The sequence below is a fragment of the Spea bombifrons genome, chromosome 4 (assembly GCF_027358695.1).
Source record: "Spea bombifrons isolate aSpeBom1 chromosome 4, aSpeBom1.2.pri, whole genome shotgun sequence".
NCBI classification, from domain to species: domain Eukaryota; kingdom Metazoa; phylum Chordata; class Amphibia; order Anura; family Pelobatidae; genus Spea; species Spea bombifrons.
In genome coordinates, this window is record NC_071090.1 from 63,786,545 (window position 1) to 63,803,727 (window position 17,183).

Below are 17,183 nucleotides of genomic sequence, written 5' to 3' on the forward strand. Positions count from 1 at the left end.
CCTGAGAAGGCTTTCCAGATCATTTCTGTGGGAAGTTTGTCCATTTATCCACTAGAGCATTTGTAAGGTCAGGAACTGATGTTGGACAAGAAGGCCTAGCTAGTAATCTCCATTCCAGTACAACCCAGAGCCGGCCTTATGTGTTCAGGCGCCATGTGCGGACTACTTCTCTGGCTCCCCCCTCGACAACAAAGAAAGGGAAAAGAATCTTGTAACAAACAACTCATTTTAATTAGAGATTATTGATGTGCAAGTGCAAACAAGTACAATAAAATATAACTGCAAATACTGGTAACAATAATGTACCTTAAATACATTAAATATAAGAAAAACACAGCTAACTTCTTTGTAATCTTTGTAACAAAAACATTTTTCCTTTAAATATTGAAAAAATTGGGCCCTAGGCAATAAGTTTGTTTGCACCCCCTCCACACACCCTAGCATGCAATCACTTCCTCTGCTCCCACACATAAAAACTATTTTGCCACACTGACTGCAGATTAGGGGAAGTCTGTGAAAGTCAGTGCAGTCTTCCCTCCTTCTGACCCTACCATAACTTTAAAAGGTCCTCTCTCCCTCAGTCCCTTTTCCCCTCATTCACTAAGCCACACCTCTCTTTTCCTTCCTCCCTGTAGTTCAGGTATAGATCAAATAAACAACACATGCAAACAACAGCTTTGCAGGTAAAGATCAACTGGGGATCACATGTAAACTCAGCACTGAAGATATAGATTAAAAAAAACAACACATGGAAACAGCACTGCAGGTATAGATCAACTAAATAAGATATACACACCCTGTATTTTCAGGTATACATAAATAATGTATGGAAATTTAGTATAGCAGAAATAGATCAAGAGAATAACACACTAATCCGGCTTTGCAGGTATAGATCAACTGGAAACCACATATAAACTCAGTATTAAAGGTATAGATAAAACAAAAACCCTAAATTACAGACATAGATCACAGGTTACACATCTCAAAGGCCAGTCCTGGTGTCCATATAGAACTTGACCAGCACCCAGAAACTACAGCCCAGCCTGAGCCATCTTTGTCACCACACATTATTTCATTCATTATCTCACTCATTCACACAATTCATCCACACATACATTCATTTATTCTCTCACACATTCACACAATTCATCCACACATTAATTCATTTTCTCATTCATTCACACAATTCATCCACACATTAATTCATTAATTTTCTCACCCATTCACACAATTCATACACACATTACTTCATTCATTATCTTATCCATTCTCACTATTTATTTAAATCAAGATTCTTACTACCCCCTTTCTCACAATCTCCTCCCCCTTCTTACTATCTACTCCATCTATCTACCCCCTCTCCTCCCTTTCTCAAAATCTCTTCCCTCTTCTCACTATCTACCCCCTCTGCTCCTCGACTCACTGTCTACCTCCTCTACTACTTTCCTCACTATCTACTCCCTCTCCTTCCCTTCTCACTATCTACTCCCCCCCTACTCACTATCTACCCCCCCTACTCACTATCTACCCCCTGTCCTACTCACTATCTACCCCCTCTCCTCCCTCTTCTCACTATCTACCCCCCTTCCAGTTCACTTACCCTGGTGAAGTCCTGTGGTGGGAGTGCGAGTCCTCAGTCTCGCTGCCCTGCCGCGGCATTCGCAGCTACACCTATGAGCATCTGGTCATGATGTCAAGATCATCATGAAGCGACGCACCACTACCAAGGCCTCGTGCTTCCACCACTGCAGTCAGGGCAGCGGTAAGGAGCAGAGGAGACAAAGGTGGCCGAGTGGTTGCTGAAAACTTTTTCATGTGTGACCTCTCTGCATCCCTCTCCTCTCCTCCTCTCCATGCCGCTTGGGTGCTGTGCAGAACTCTTCCACAGGAGAGCGGAATCTGTTTTAGCTGTAAAGGGAGGACCAAATGCATATTGATGTCTATGTATTTAGAATACAATGTCATAAAAGTCCCTGTTGGTGTAATGGTCAGGTGTCCTTGGTCCTTATAGTATATTTAATCCAGTGTATAAAAATTACGTAGTTGTCCACTGTTTCGTTCTAAAACAGCATATACTGAGCCTCAAGACTATAAAACCTGAGAGGTGTGGTCCCAAGAGTTCTTCTAAATGCTTATTTGCAGTTACCACTTATTTGTGGCTTGCTTGTGTTGAGTCTCAATTCAATGTACAAAGTCAAGTGTCAGTTCCAGATTTGATATAGAAGCGCCTTTGGTTCACTACTTCTTTCATTTTTTTTGCTTGCATGTACAGGGTCAAGTCAAAAAGTCCCTTTTTGCTGGACTATGAAGGTGGTTTCCAGGTTTCAGAATTTTCCTTTCTGTCTAAACTTCTTCCCTAAATTTTTTCCCTTTTGTGCATATATGCTAGGCTCCAAGTGAAATAGTTCCTCTTGCTTACTGCATAAGTTTTTATACTGTTTGTTGTTTGCATGTGTAGGGGATGTTCTTCCAGTTTATTTATTATTTATTGCTTGTGTGTGCTGGGGCCTAAGTCAACAAAAGCAAGTTCTCTGGTTCCTTCTGAAAAACTCTAGTTATTCACTACTCCTATTGGATTTTATGCCTTATTATTGTTATTATTGTTATATTGTTGCTAATTCCCACCACACGATTTCTTATGTCGGGATTTTGCTCTAAAGAGTATTCTTGTTAACTCATTTTTGGTGCTTGCTCATGCTGGGGTAAAACTGCTTGCATTACTTGGCTCCTAGGGCAACATTAGCAGGGCAGAAGGAAGATAGATTTGCCATTTTTGTTTTTTGTCATGACCCTAAGCCAGATTTGTTTACTTTCTTAGTTTATTTCTCCATGAGAAAAAGATATTCCCATTTTTCTTTGTTGCTTCCATTTGCTGGGCCACAAGTGAACATAAGAAGATTGGTCTTATACAAAAGTATTTTCCAAAAATACAGTCTCTGACTCTCTTTCACTGATTGTATCTTTTGGTTTGTTTTAATATTATTAAACTGGGCCTAATGCTAGAAAAAATGCAAATTCTTTGCCCATTGTTTGTGTTTATATGCCCAAGCCATATGGGATGTGGTAGCTTCAGGTCCTTTGTGAGGAGTCACTCCTCTGCTTCTGTTTCTTTCATTTGTTTCTTTCATGTCTTAGCTCCATGCCATAGGTAAATGGAAACAAGACAGAGAGTCCCCTAAATCCCGCTAAAATACCCTATTCCTTTCTTATTTTTAATTCTATTTTAGCTAACACATGTTGCTTGTTTCCTCTATTCCCTTCCCCAAAGCATCTCTTATTCTTTTTTATTTATTTTTTGTTGCATCCACATAAGGGATCCATGCTAGAAGAATATGACTGCTAGAGTACCTTCCAAACAGCCCTTCTCTTCTATAGCTTCTTTTTTCATTATATTCACAGGGACTAAAGTAAATAAAATATTCACTTTCATTTTTTTGTAGACTGTTAAGTCAAGCCATATAAGATCTAATTCATGTTTTTTTTAACATCTCTGTATCAACGTCTATAGTAAAGTGTGCTTTGGACTCAAACCTTTTATACCCCTTGACTGTGGTGCAATATACTACTCATTAACATATTCATTGAAATGGTCCCTGTCTAAAGACATTTTTATTTCATGTTTACAGAAGGTAAGAAATGTCACAACAGCTCCTATCTGGCATCAAGTTGTAATATTATTCACATTAGATAGACTTAAACAGGTAACTGCATTTTTAGATGGTATTTTTTCTTGACCGCGTATGAATCAAGTTATAAGATCTTTCAAGATGTATTTTTTATAGCAATAAATCTGTTCATAAAGCATCTAACAAAATATGTGATACTATTTTCCCAAAAGATGTATATCACACTTTGAAAAATATGCCCATTTTATGCAGACAAAAGAGTGACTAAGGATGATTAATAACTTTATCTAATACATTTTCTGGGTAATATGTATTTACTTGTCAGATATTGGATGATGTGAATATAGCAAAATGTATGAAGAAAAACAAATAAATATACTTAACCCATACCAAATTTTCTTTGTGATTATCTGGGCAATCGTTTTGTATTTTAAACATAAATAATAACATAACAAAAGGAAATCTCTTAATTATAGAATACTCAATGTTGGATAGATGTTGGTCTATTGGCAGTGTGTACATAGCTTTAACAGGTGTCATCATATATCTTTCCAATGTGTATGCTAGAGATTCTGACACAATTAGAGCAATCATTCAATTAAGGAGAATTAGTCACAGCCAATGTCACAGCTCGACCTTGTTATTTCTAGAGTAAATAGAAATTCTTTATAGCAATATAAATATATTTAATCATCTATTTTATTCAAAATGGTATTCTATCTAAGAGATCCTTATTGATAACAAAAGTTTTGTTTCAATAAAGTTAACCCCTTCAATCCCAGGGGTTTTTGGTACCTCAAAGCCCAGAGCAATTTTGCCATTTTTGGGGTATGTCGGTTTAGCGATGATTCTCTTTTCCTGTGAATAGTGTACCCATGTAAACTATATATTGTTTTTTCAAGGAGGGATAGAGCTTTCGTTTGATACCATAGTTGGATGATTAGCTGAAAATTTAGAATGAGAAATTTAGTAAAAACTAGCGAAGATTAGAAAAATAAACTAATTTTTTTTTACATTTTCCCTCTGAATCCTCACAAAATTAGGTAAAGTGATGAAAAATCCCCTCCAAGTTTATCAATTCAGGTGTCCTGATTTCAGAAATACCTAATTTATATAGATTTTCCAGACTTTCCCAGCACCAGGGAGCATACTATTAGGTGTACAATTTTGTATAATTTTTATGCATATGGCTTAACGGGTTTGGGGGTTGTGAACGGGGGCAGGAGGGTTATACTGGCTAGATGTTATGCTAGGGCAATGGGATGTAAGGTTTTTTTAAGAATTTTTTTTTTATTATCTTTTTTTATATTTTTTTAATTTTTTTTTATTTTAATTTTTTTTACATTTTTTTGTATTTTTTATATTTTTTTTTACACAGTAATGGTAAGAGGTCCTCCTAGGGACCTCCTGAACATGCCAGTGATGTCACAGTGACATCACAGCTCACATTATACTTGTTTGCAACTGCGCGATCGGGCAGTTTACAGTGTAATAGCTGTTACAGGCGATCGGACAGCAGAAAGCCGGCAAAGCCGGCTTCTGCTGTCAGTGGGGAGTCCAGGCTGTCAAACGAAGGGCTGGACGTACCGGGACGTCCAAAGGGGTTTCTTTGTGGGCGTTTTTTGGACGTCCCGGTACGTCTATAGGGGAATGAAGGGGTTAATTATAACTATTTTTATTTATGTTGCCTATTTACAATATATGTAAAAAGACAATGCACTAATTATGAACTACGTACACCCTTTATGCTTTTTCGACAGTGCATACATATTCTTCTGGAAGCTTACTTAACCCTTAGAGTGGCAACAACACTCTGCATAGTTAGCAAACTGGGCTTGAAAAAAAGTACTTCCTGTTAAAAGTATTCTAAGCCATGCCTTCAAATAGGTTTTCCTAGGGATATATATATATATATATATATATATATATATATATATATATATATATATATGAAACAGCATGAATTCCAAATACATCCTAGGCCTCTCAGAGGGATAATGTATCCCAGCCCTCAAATGGTAAAAGGATGATAATTATAAAAAACAAAAAAAAAAACCAGAATACTCTGTGTAATTAATGGTAATAAAAAAAAAAATAGGAAAGAAAATATATGAGCTTAAAAAACACATCTTGACTTATAGGTAATAAATATGTAATGTTAATTTATTACAGTATTGAGGTACCACCTATATTACTGGCCTCATGTATTTCTCATTGAAGCATTATCAGCTAAATACATGCTATACCTGATCACAAGAACATGAAAAAGAAATCTTGCGGAATTGTTGCTTTGGAAACAAGCACACCCATTTCATTTAATCCGTCAAGGTGACCCTTTAGAAATACTGGCTATTTTCTTTGTCTATGTAAAATTATACAGACTTTTAATATATTTTCAGCTTTATTATGTATTTATTTCGACAAACAATGTAATATTTTTCTGTGGTTTTATGTCTATATAAAACATACGTAAAGTAATTGATTAGCACTGCGGATTGTACCACAACATGTTCCAAGACATGTATTTTAAAAGCTTGACAGCTTAGTACATTATCCACTCAAGGAATTTGCTGGAAAGTTGAATGTTTCAACAGGGTACAGTTTCTCAAGCATAATGAACACTTACCTTTTTTTCATTCATTCTGGAGTGTGACATTTTGAGTATTAAAATGTCTGTTTCTTTTTGTATGATATTCTGTATAAGATGTCCTACATTATCATGTAGTTTATAACTATATACCTAATGCTAAAACAGCATAATTAGAATGCCTAAATGGTCGGTTATAACCAGAAAGGAATAATAAAAAAAAACAACAGTCAAGCTATCATGCAAACTGACGCCAGTTATGATTTTAATACTGTAATACATTTTTAAGGGTTTCTTTAACACAGCCCCCCCATAGCACAACAGTGGGCCACTTAGTATCCCTGCCACCAGTGCCAAAAAGAAGTCAACCCTCTCTTTGCATTAAATGATTAATTAAAATTTAAATTCACTCCTGCTCCAAGGGGCTTCAAGTGCCTATCATCTGCCGGTGCCTACCTTATGCCCTGCTGTGCTGCTGCAGCTCGATTTTCTTCTTTACTCAGCGGGATAATTCTTTTTCGAATTTTGGGGAACATTCAGTTTCCTGTGCGGTGGGGCTGGATATGTACCAGTGTCAACTTACTACCAGTGACCTGCTATTACCGCTGCTGCCATATCAGCTTGAATTAATTCCTTGAATTAATCAAACTGGTCCAATTTTCGAGAAATTGGGTCTCATCGCATGCTGCTGGATGTGCGTATCCATTGGTACAATGCTGGTGATCCTGCAGTGCAAAACTGAGTGTGGATCCCTTCCTTAAGCTTGAGATGGTGCTGCTGTAGGTGAAAGGTGAGTCCAGAAGGTATTAGGGAAACCCCCCTTTGGCAACATCTCCCAAATGTCTTTCCCAAATCAAAAAATTACCCAAAATTTCATCCCTGCCAAATGGCTGGGAAATTTTAGCCCCTGAAAAGTAATGCGGCAAAAAAAAATGTAATTTATTTTGCTTGCCGTGCACAAGTTTATTATTTATTAACACATGTAATTATTCAGGTTTTACGTAAAGAAGGTAAGTGCTTTCATTTGGAATAATTGGTATGGTGAAAAACCATATTAGAATTACAGGAACTGTTGCTCACGATCTCTGATGTATACTATACTTTGCTGATGCTGTGGGGAAAAATGAATCACTCATTCTGTCATACTAAATATGGAAACTTAAAGAATTATGACTAACAACTACACACTAATACTTATGGTAAAGGAACTGCTTGACGAAAAGAAACATATAATACAATGTATTTTTAGTATTGCTGCTAAAAATGCATGTCATGGCTGATTCTTATGGAACATCACTTTTGCCTTTTTTGGTGAGAAAAAAATTAAGACTGAGGAAAAGATTGAACTACCAATTTCCTGTATTGTCACAAAGAAGTATGTGTTAATTAGTTTTCTCTCACCTCCTAGTTTCACGTTAATTATGTTAGAGGGTGGTATCTCAACAGAATTGCAGATCTTTCTTAAGAAGTAATACAAAGAATATTGTTGTACATTTTCCATTTTTTTTATAAACTAGAACTACTGTTTGAAGATTGTTCCCATTGGTAATTTCATGGTTATGGCAAGTTGACAGCTGGATTCCCATTAGACACAGTTGAGCACATGTAGCAATTAGGGGTCACCACTGTAGGTCCAAGTACAACCTTGTCTTATGCCTAGCTTTTCTGTTACGTGATCTACAGCTCCCCAACCTGAGCTGACCTAGTATATACTGTACTGTATATTCATTTAAGTGTTTGATCAGTTAGTTAACTCCTTTAGATATTAAAACATTTGTTGGGTTTACCCATATGTCTTTTCTCCGTACCATATACGATGAGCACCTTCGCTCTTTCCTAAATTCTATCCTTTAAACATGGACCTTGTAGTACCATATACGATGAGCACCTTCACTCTTTCCTAAATTCTATCCATGTTTCTTTAAACATGGACCTTGTAGTAGCCTTTCTTTAGCCTCTCTCCAGAATAACTGTGTCCTGATGAATCTAGTTCTCTACACATTGAATTGATTGTATCTTGAAACATCGCTCACTTAATCCAATGGTATAAACACCCCTCTTGCTCTCTTTCACTCTCTCACTTTCTTTAATTATATGGAATTGTTCCTGCCAATAATGACTTATTATTAGTAGTGAATGATTCAATAAGCCTGTTAACAGTATTGTCTGCACACTGCTAAGCTTTTTTAATAACGTTTTTGTTTGTTTTATTTTCATTGAAGTAGAACTTTTTCTTCTTTAAATATACATGATCCAAGGTATTTAGTTTTTTTGAGGTTAATTCCTTTTACCATCTGCAAAACCTAAACAAATGTTTTTATCTGTTATATATTGATATAGGTTATTATGCTCATTTTTGCAAAGCCTTTCAAGAATATGCTGCTGTTACATAGTCTCCCTTGTTTTGGTAAGCCTGATACGGCATACATGGGTGTGATTGTAGCACATAGTTAAAAATTCATAGAAAACATTTCTCCTTAGCGCTTCTGCTGCCCCAGGTAAATTAACCAATCTGCCATAACGTTATTTGAATAGTTTTACCCTTCAAGGTGTTAATCAGGAGCATAATGGGATTTCTAGATCTTAAATGCATACAGGGTTATTACAAACAAAATTAGATAAAGTGATGTTGATCCAGAGTTAGACCAGAACGATTTTTCCCCTTTGAGATAACATTACTGTCTCAGTGGGATTTAAGACTCTAAATCTTGACTCTGCTATGCATAACTGTTGCAAGTTAAGTATGGCCATTAAATATATAAAGGTCACAGGATATTGAACACTGTGACAATTTATTTTAAGGCAAACTATAATAAACATATTATAAAACATTTCCTTTCTAGGTCTCTTCTTCAGGCATAGTATATCTGAAGTTAACCAGTCTCAAAAACGTGCAATCCATAATAAGTCAGTTAGCAAATAAAGGTATCATCTTTACCAAATTTGCTTTCTCTCTTAATTTGCATTTTCATAATAAAGATGGTGGTAGCTAAACTCCACAGTAGCTAATGTGTTAGGGATAGGTAACCACCTCTACTCCAGGTTCCATTCATCACTGGTTGCATTACACAACTCAGTTAGCATTATGGAAGTTCTATGATAATTAAATATAAATTAAGAGTCATATCATACATTCACCACCTTCCTCATTTTAATTCTGGAAAATATTTAGGTTTTATAGTTATACGTAAAGACCAATTACAATTCTATTTTTATTCAGTCAACATATCCTGGCATCGAAGGTTCGCTGTTATTAAGAGGCATTTGCCATCCAGTAGCCAAATCATTACCCTGTGAATTTCTCCCATTATCAAAATGTATTTGTTTTTCAACTTTTTATTACACAATTTTTGGCCCAATATTTTAGGATTAGTAGTTAGCTTTCATGTTTACCCTTTTCTACAGTCTACACACTGCTGTTATATTATGTCAGATACTAACCAAAGCTTTTATAGATAAACTATTTTTGGCCAAATTGGGTAAAGAAGGTTTGCTACAATAAAATCATATCACTTATCAACATATTTGTCATTGAACAATGCAGTCCAAAATCATAAGTTTTTCTGTTTTTATGTGCTTTAGAATGTAGCAGATGACAACATTCACTTTTTATACTGTTATTTTGATACTGAAGTGTTTTGTGCCAAGGTTTCTAGAGAAGACGTGTATTGATTAACCAGTCAGGAGTCATACACAGTGTGCTTAATGTACTGTAGCTCTGTGAATTGGCTATCTTGAAAGCATACATCTTTTGGGGCAAATGCCATACTTTACAGCTTTTCCATTATCAGTTCACTTATAAGAATACAATAGAGGTCATGGCTGAATGCTCTCAGTCTGAAAGTAAACTGCTAGGTTATAAGAAATTTAGCAAAATAAATATGCTTTTAGATTTTTGGATTTGTTTACATGCCTATCTTTAGATACAATAAAATAAGGAATAGTGACAATATGGACTTTTCATATTTTTCCAGCTAAGATTTTTGGTGTAAGGGCTACACTGAGAATTCCCTTCAACTGTGATGCCCCCTGCAACAATCAGACTAGAAGAAAAAGGGTTGAGTCATTTTTAGTCATCTTATGTCTGCTTGTTTCTGATGGAATCACTGTGTATCCTGATTACTGTTTTTTTTATTCAGCTGTTTATCATTTCACCCTTATATCTCCCTTAGTTGTAGTTTCATATATAGTCTTTTTAGTTTTTTCCTAGTCTTTTCTTTTCAATGGAGCTACCTCTTGGCTGCATGGAGCCAGTGGCCCAACTGCTGTTGGGTAAGCAGTTCTGTTTGGATTCTCCATTAGTATACATTACCTTGTATTATTTAATGTTGCTAGTTTTTTCCCCTAATATATTATATATAATTTATTATATGTATTTATTTTATTCTTATCGTCCTCTGTCATTTTTGTATTACTTCCTGGGACCTTGTCTTGTTCCATGTTTTTGTTTTAGTAGCCTCTGATGTAGCTCATTCATTTTTTGAAATCTATTTAACCTTTGCCCATCTACTGTATTTGTTTGCCTCCTACCTGTATTGTGACAATTCTGAGCTTGTGCCACTCTCTCATATCTTGTCATACCCTGCTAGCCTTGGATTCATCCTTAGTTGTGGGTTTTTTTTTCTGGTCCACATACCTTGGCATTGGCCTTGAGCGCTCTGTAGTTCTGCACCATACACCCTGTGGCATTATTCCTTTCTGTCAGTGACAGAATTAGACCTAAAAGCTCATTGGATTTACTTCTGGATCAGTATCAGAATGGGTATAGCTTATCTGTGTTTGTTTATATCAGGTGGATCTAATAGGCTTGTGTCCATAATTTCCCCTATTTATTATGGGTTCTGAACCTAATTTGCTATGTTACAACAAGAACAGAGAAAAAGAAATAGCCAACATAAAGCATCAACCAACAAAATAAGATAGTAGTATGTTGAGATCCATAGCATCTAGCTATGTTATAGAAGGAAATATTAGCATTGTATGGGTTCATATATGACACAGGCCACCCATTTAGTGGTCTGAGTTGAAACACTAATGAAAATGTATAGACTGATGAAACCATTTGAACTGAAGTGAAATTATAGTTACACTCCAGATAACACACATGTAATTAAATAACCTGTAATAAAGCTTGTTATTTTTGGTTTTCAGTAAACAAGACGTTTATGGCTCTGATGATGAAAAGAAAAAAAAAAACTCATATCATTGATTATAGACTGAGTAATCAATTATATGTTTATGGTACAATGCCTTGAAACTAGTTATCAATACATAAGAGTTTCATGTTTTTATATTAACAATAGTGTTTATTGGCATCGTTCTTGGTTTTGAAGAACGATTCTTAGCACACAGAATGATATTGATATTGATACTTCAGATTAGATGTGTGTTTATGTAGTAAAATGATTTGTTTGCCTTGCACAATTTCATTTTTCTCCAGCACAATTAAATCATGGACAAATAATGACGCTAGAAGTAAATCATGTATCAAAACATGAATACAAACATTTTGTTTAAGTTCTGTTGCTTTTCTTGCATGCTTTTCATTGGTTATTTTGCTTGTGCTACGCCATTTCAGCCTTAGCGTTTGTGTAAAAGCCATTAAATGTCAAACAGGAAATCTACTGTAAAATGTCACATATGCAAAAATCACACAGTTCAGTTATTTTACTAATCACGTAGCTGTTCAAAATCATCTGTCATAAAACCATGATGATGGCTTTTGTAGTGGCCTCAAAAATGGTGCAATGAAAATCAACAAAATAGTTTTCTTCATCTGGGTCACCTTAATAAATAAATAAATAAATAAATAAATAAATAATAATAATAATAATAATAATAATAATAACCAAATATTGGAGTCAGTGGAACTTGAAAAAGGTTTTTGAACAGACGCTTAGAAAAAAAACTGTTCTAGGTAATTGCATCGCTATTAAATACAGAAATAACTGATATTTCGCTATTGGCTCTTATTTTAACATTACTTCTGTGAGATTTTTTGGATATCAATGCAATAATGTTCTAATACTTCACAGAGCATAGAGAATATTAATAATCTAAAAATTCCTAAGTTTTTGGATTTAAGTAATTCAATAAAGGTACAGATATTTCATGTAAGCACATTGTAACTAAATGTCTATCGTACAATGATAATTGTACCTCCTAGACCAGATAACAATTCCTTAATAAATATTTACTCTCTCGAGAAAATCCAATTACAGTTTTTCAAACAAGAAAGTAAACAAAATGAGAAAAATGTTGCAATAAGAATATCGATTTAGCTGGAAGTAGAATAACTGTTATACAGGGAATATATGTAATTGTTTCAGAGCAGAATGATGTTTAAACGTATAGGTGGATACTTTTAAACTAAAGGTTGACATTATTTGTCATTTTGATGTGTTCCTCAATTTTATCATTTTCTGTTTAAAAGAATTAATACAGGTATATCCCACGTTAACGTACACAATGGGTCCAGAGCATGTATGTAAAAAAAAAAAGAAAATGTACCTAAAGTGAAGCCCTACCTTTCATCACTTATCAATGCATTTACTGTACTGAAACACTCAAAAAAGCGGGAAAAATGTCTGTTGTTACGAAGCAAAGGTATGTAAACAGGGGAACAGGAGAGCTGTAACTATGTCCTTACTCTTTATAACAGGGTACGCCTGTATATAAACACAGTTGAGTAAAAGTGAAGATTCACTGATCAAGTTACAAAATCAATATACTATGTGAACTACAGTATTGTTGTTAGCAAAAAAAGATAAACAATTCTGAGGGTTAAAGTAGCCCCGCCAGTGAGGTGAATTTCATGAAATTTAAATGATTGAAATATGTATTATACAGGGCCTACTAAGCTCTCCTTAAAGTTGGCCCTTTATAATGTATAGTGACGGTGTGCGGAAACTCTCCTCTCAACTCCCACATTAGTGAATAACTCCTCTTATAGCAACAGAGATATTATTTCCTAATTTCCTTGACTATCACCATGGTCATATATCACCAAACATCATAGTTAATGGAGTTAGTACATTTAGTGCATTATATTGCATCACCTTATATTACATTACATTTTATATTGGTGTACACCACAATCATAGCTTGCTGACCAACAAGTTTGGGCAGAAAAAGAATACATATTATTATGATAGAATTTTACTAAAACAAGGCAATGATAGTTTTCTACAAAGATTTCAAGCAATTGAAATTGAAATAACATAACATTGATATTTAAAAAAAAAATCTTCACATACCTTGACTATATCAGTTGGTAGCTCAACATATTCAATGTTCTTTTCTCATCAAAACCTAAGTGCAATAGACTATAACAGTGAGCATATTACAAAGGTTATTGAATTAAATCAAGACTATTGATTTATATCAAAGTAAGAGATCCCTGGAACATCCTAAATCCTCCTTTTAGAAGTTAGCTATAAAACATTGCATCCCTGCCAAATAAAAACTGTAATAGAAAGTGAATGGCAAAATTAATGGGGTGTACTACTCACAAGGAATTGTAGTCAGCTTGATGTGAAGTGTATTTCAATGTTCAGGTGTTAACCTTTTCAGTGCTAAGCATTTTTTTAAATTTTGCAAAAAATGTTTTATTTGATCGTTCTCTGTCATCTGGAACTGTACCAACAGCCTTCAAGCATGCGGTAATCACACCCATCCTAAAAAAATCCTTCCTTAAATCCCATTTGTCTGACTAACAACTGCCCTATCTCTCTGCTTCCTTTTACCTCTAAGTTGCTTGAACGGATTGTGTACAATCGCCTTCCTCTCTAATTTCCTCCTTGACCCTCTACAGTCTGGTTTCAAACCCCTCCACTCTACTGAAACAACTCCAACCAAAGTCTCCAATTACTTGCTCTCTGCCAAAGAAAAATGACACTTCTTCCTTCTAATGCTCCTTGATCTCTCAGCTGCTTTTGTGTTGATCACCACCCCTTTCTTGACTCACTTTCTTTTACAGGCATTTGAGATACAGCTCTCTCCTTGACTATTGCAACACTCTTCTACTTGGCATCCCACTGTCTTGACTATCTCGTCTGCAGTCTATCCTAAATATAAAAGGATCAAAGGGCTGAGATGATGTCAGAGGATATGTGTGTTGTTATTTGGAGGCGTACCATGTCTCTTTTCCTTTCATGTCATATTACAGCCCTTTTATTGTGCTGTAGAGGTTCTACTTAAGTTGCAAGCATCCCTCCAGCACCGTAGAAGCAGGAATGGACACACGTATTCTGCTCTTTAGGGTTTTAACTCTCTTGCTTCACTAACCATTATCAAAAAGGGAATACCGACAGGTTTAACCAGCATCAAAGGCTGAGCTGGCACTGTATACTGAATAATAGAATTTGTAAGAAGACTGAAGAAATCTTGATGATTCAACTACATATTATACAAGGTCAGCCAAGTTCTTCCTGTAGCAGAAGCTCACTGGGGTGGGTCCTCTTCTGTCAACAACCCCTTTGATTGGTTGAGCAGCCCCACCTGCCGCATAAGTGCCTCACCAATGGTGTCCAGAAAAGGCTTTCAATTGCATTTGAAAATGCAAAGCAGTGCCCCTGATTCAGCTCCTTGGTAAGCAATATAGCAATGAAAATTTAACTCAACAAACATTGGGGTACTTTTACGTATTGGCAGGCTAAGCACTAAGTGTCCAGATAGTGTGACGAAACCTCAACATTTATGCCTGTGTTTTTTTTGAATACTTTTCACAGGGTATCCTCTGAGTTCTTGCTTTGTTTTCAGAAAATGCCCTTTATTAGATTAATTTTGATCTTGTAGCCATGGAAATGAGCTTGGCTATAAACTTAGCAGTGTTATTGGATTTGTGATAAATTTGCATTCTTACTAGAAATACTAGTTGGTGGGGTAACAATAGTTGTTGAAATTGGTGTAGCAATGACCAGTCCTCTGCCTGCACAGATTTCCTTTCTCCTGCTTGCAGCTCGTTGTTAGAGATACAGGGAGCATGTCTTGATGCAGTATCATAAACACCTCAGTCCATGTGCCTCTGCTGCGAACAATGAATGGGATATACCGCATTTGCTCAATTATTAGATGACCGCCAAAATTTGAATATTAAAGTTTTATTAGTAAATATTAATACACATGTAAACTATTTTCATATTTAATAAAAACTATGATTGAGAAAAATGAATTTTTTGTTTTTATTTCCTATTATTTGAAAATCTGCCCCAGTAATGCACATCTGCCCCCCAGATATGCCTTATACCCCCTTATATGCCACTCTGCCCCCCCAGATATGCCTTATACCCCATATATGCCAATCTGCCTCCCAGATATGCCTCTTGACCCCCTATTTGCCACTCTGCCTCCCAGATAGGCCTTTTACCCCTATATGCCACTCTGCCTCCCAGATATGCCTTTTAACCCCCCTTATATTCAGTTTTCCCTCTAAGCTGCGCGCGCGCACATAGCTTGAAGAGGGAGAGCACATGAACAAAAATTGTGCACACAACCAGTAGCGTACCGAACGAGGTGCCCCAGTAATGCACATCCCAGATATGCCTTATACCCCCTTATATGCCACTCTGCCCCCCAGAAATGCCTTATACCCCCTATATGCCACTCTGCCTCCCAGATATGCCTCTTGACCCCCTATTTGCCACTCTGCCCCAGATATGCCTTTTACCCCTATATGCCACTCTGCCTCCCAGTTATGCCTTTTAACCCCCCCTTATATTCATTGTTCCCTCTAAGCTGTGCGCTTGTGCGCACGCACATAGCTTTAAGAGGGAGCGCACACGAACAAAAATTGTGCGCACAACCAGTAGCGTACCGAATGGGGGGGGGGGTGGTCCGCTACTGGCTGTGTGCATGTCACCCCTCCAGAGACGGACATTAATGTCCGCCGCTAGAGGTGCAGGCTCGGTTAGAGGGAGATCAAGGATCTCACTCTAACCATCTTAAAAAAAATCTCAAGGGAGCAGGAGGTCTGTTAATGCAGATTCGCGCGGCAACTGATGCTGTGCGTCGGGATTTGATGTCATATACCGGCACACAGCACTGAAGCCACGCCCACCACCTCCACTGCACTGGAAGGAGAGGAGACAGAAGAGGAATAACGAAGAGGAGGAAAAGTGACAGTGACAGATAAAAGGTAGGGAAACATTCTGTGATAGAGAATTAGTAAGTGTGTGAGAGTGATGGGTGTTATACTGTAGTTTAAACAGAATGTTTGTGAATGAGTGTGTGTGATAACATGGATGTGTAAATGTGTGGGGGATAGCATGGCATAGGGAGGCTGTCATCATATTCCTATCATGCTCAGGTTCCAGCATGTACTGGCTGCCTGAGCATGATAGGAGTGAGATTGCTGTTAGCAATTATATTTTTTGTTCAATGTTGGTGTGTTAACCACACCTTTCTTAAAAGTAAGTAACACACCAAAATTGGACAGAAAAATTCGATAGCAATATTAATATATATATGATTGCTAACAGCAATCCCACTCCTATCATGCCCAAGCAAGCAGTACATGCTAGAACCTGGACATGATAGGAGTGTGATTGCTGTTTATTATATATATATATATATATATACCGTATTTGCTCGATTATAAGACAAGGTTTTTTCCAGAGCAAATGCTCTGAAAAATACCCCTCGTCTTATAATCGAGGTCGTCTTCTAATCAGACCTCATTCTGCTTCGGCCGTGCTGCTTACCGGGCTTTGATCGCGAGCCGCGTCTCTGCTATTAGCAGCAGGAAACAGGAAGCTAGCACAGTCCTCACATAACTCTACCTCCCCCCTCCTTCCTCTGGGGGCGGGGCCAGAGAAGTTGCTCGCACAGCCGGGCCCCTGCAGAAGTTTGCGAGTGGGAGATCTGCAGTTCAGGTAAGGGGGTGGGGGGTTTAAGCGTGTGTGTGTATGTGTGATTAATGGAATGAATGATTATTTAAATGTTTGTGAATGTGTGTGTGTGTGTGTGATAGC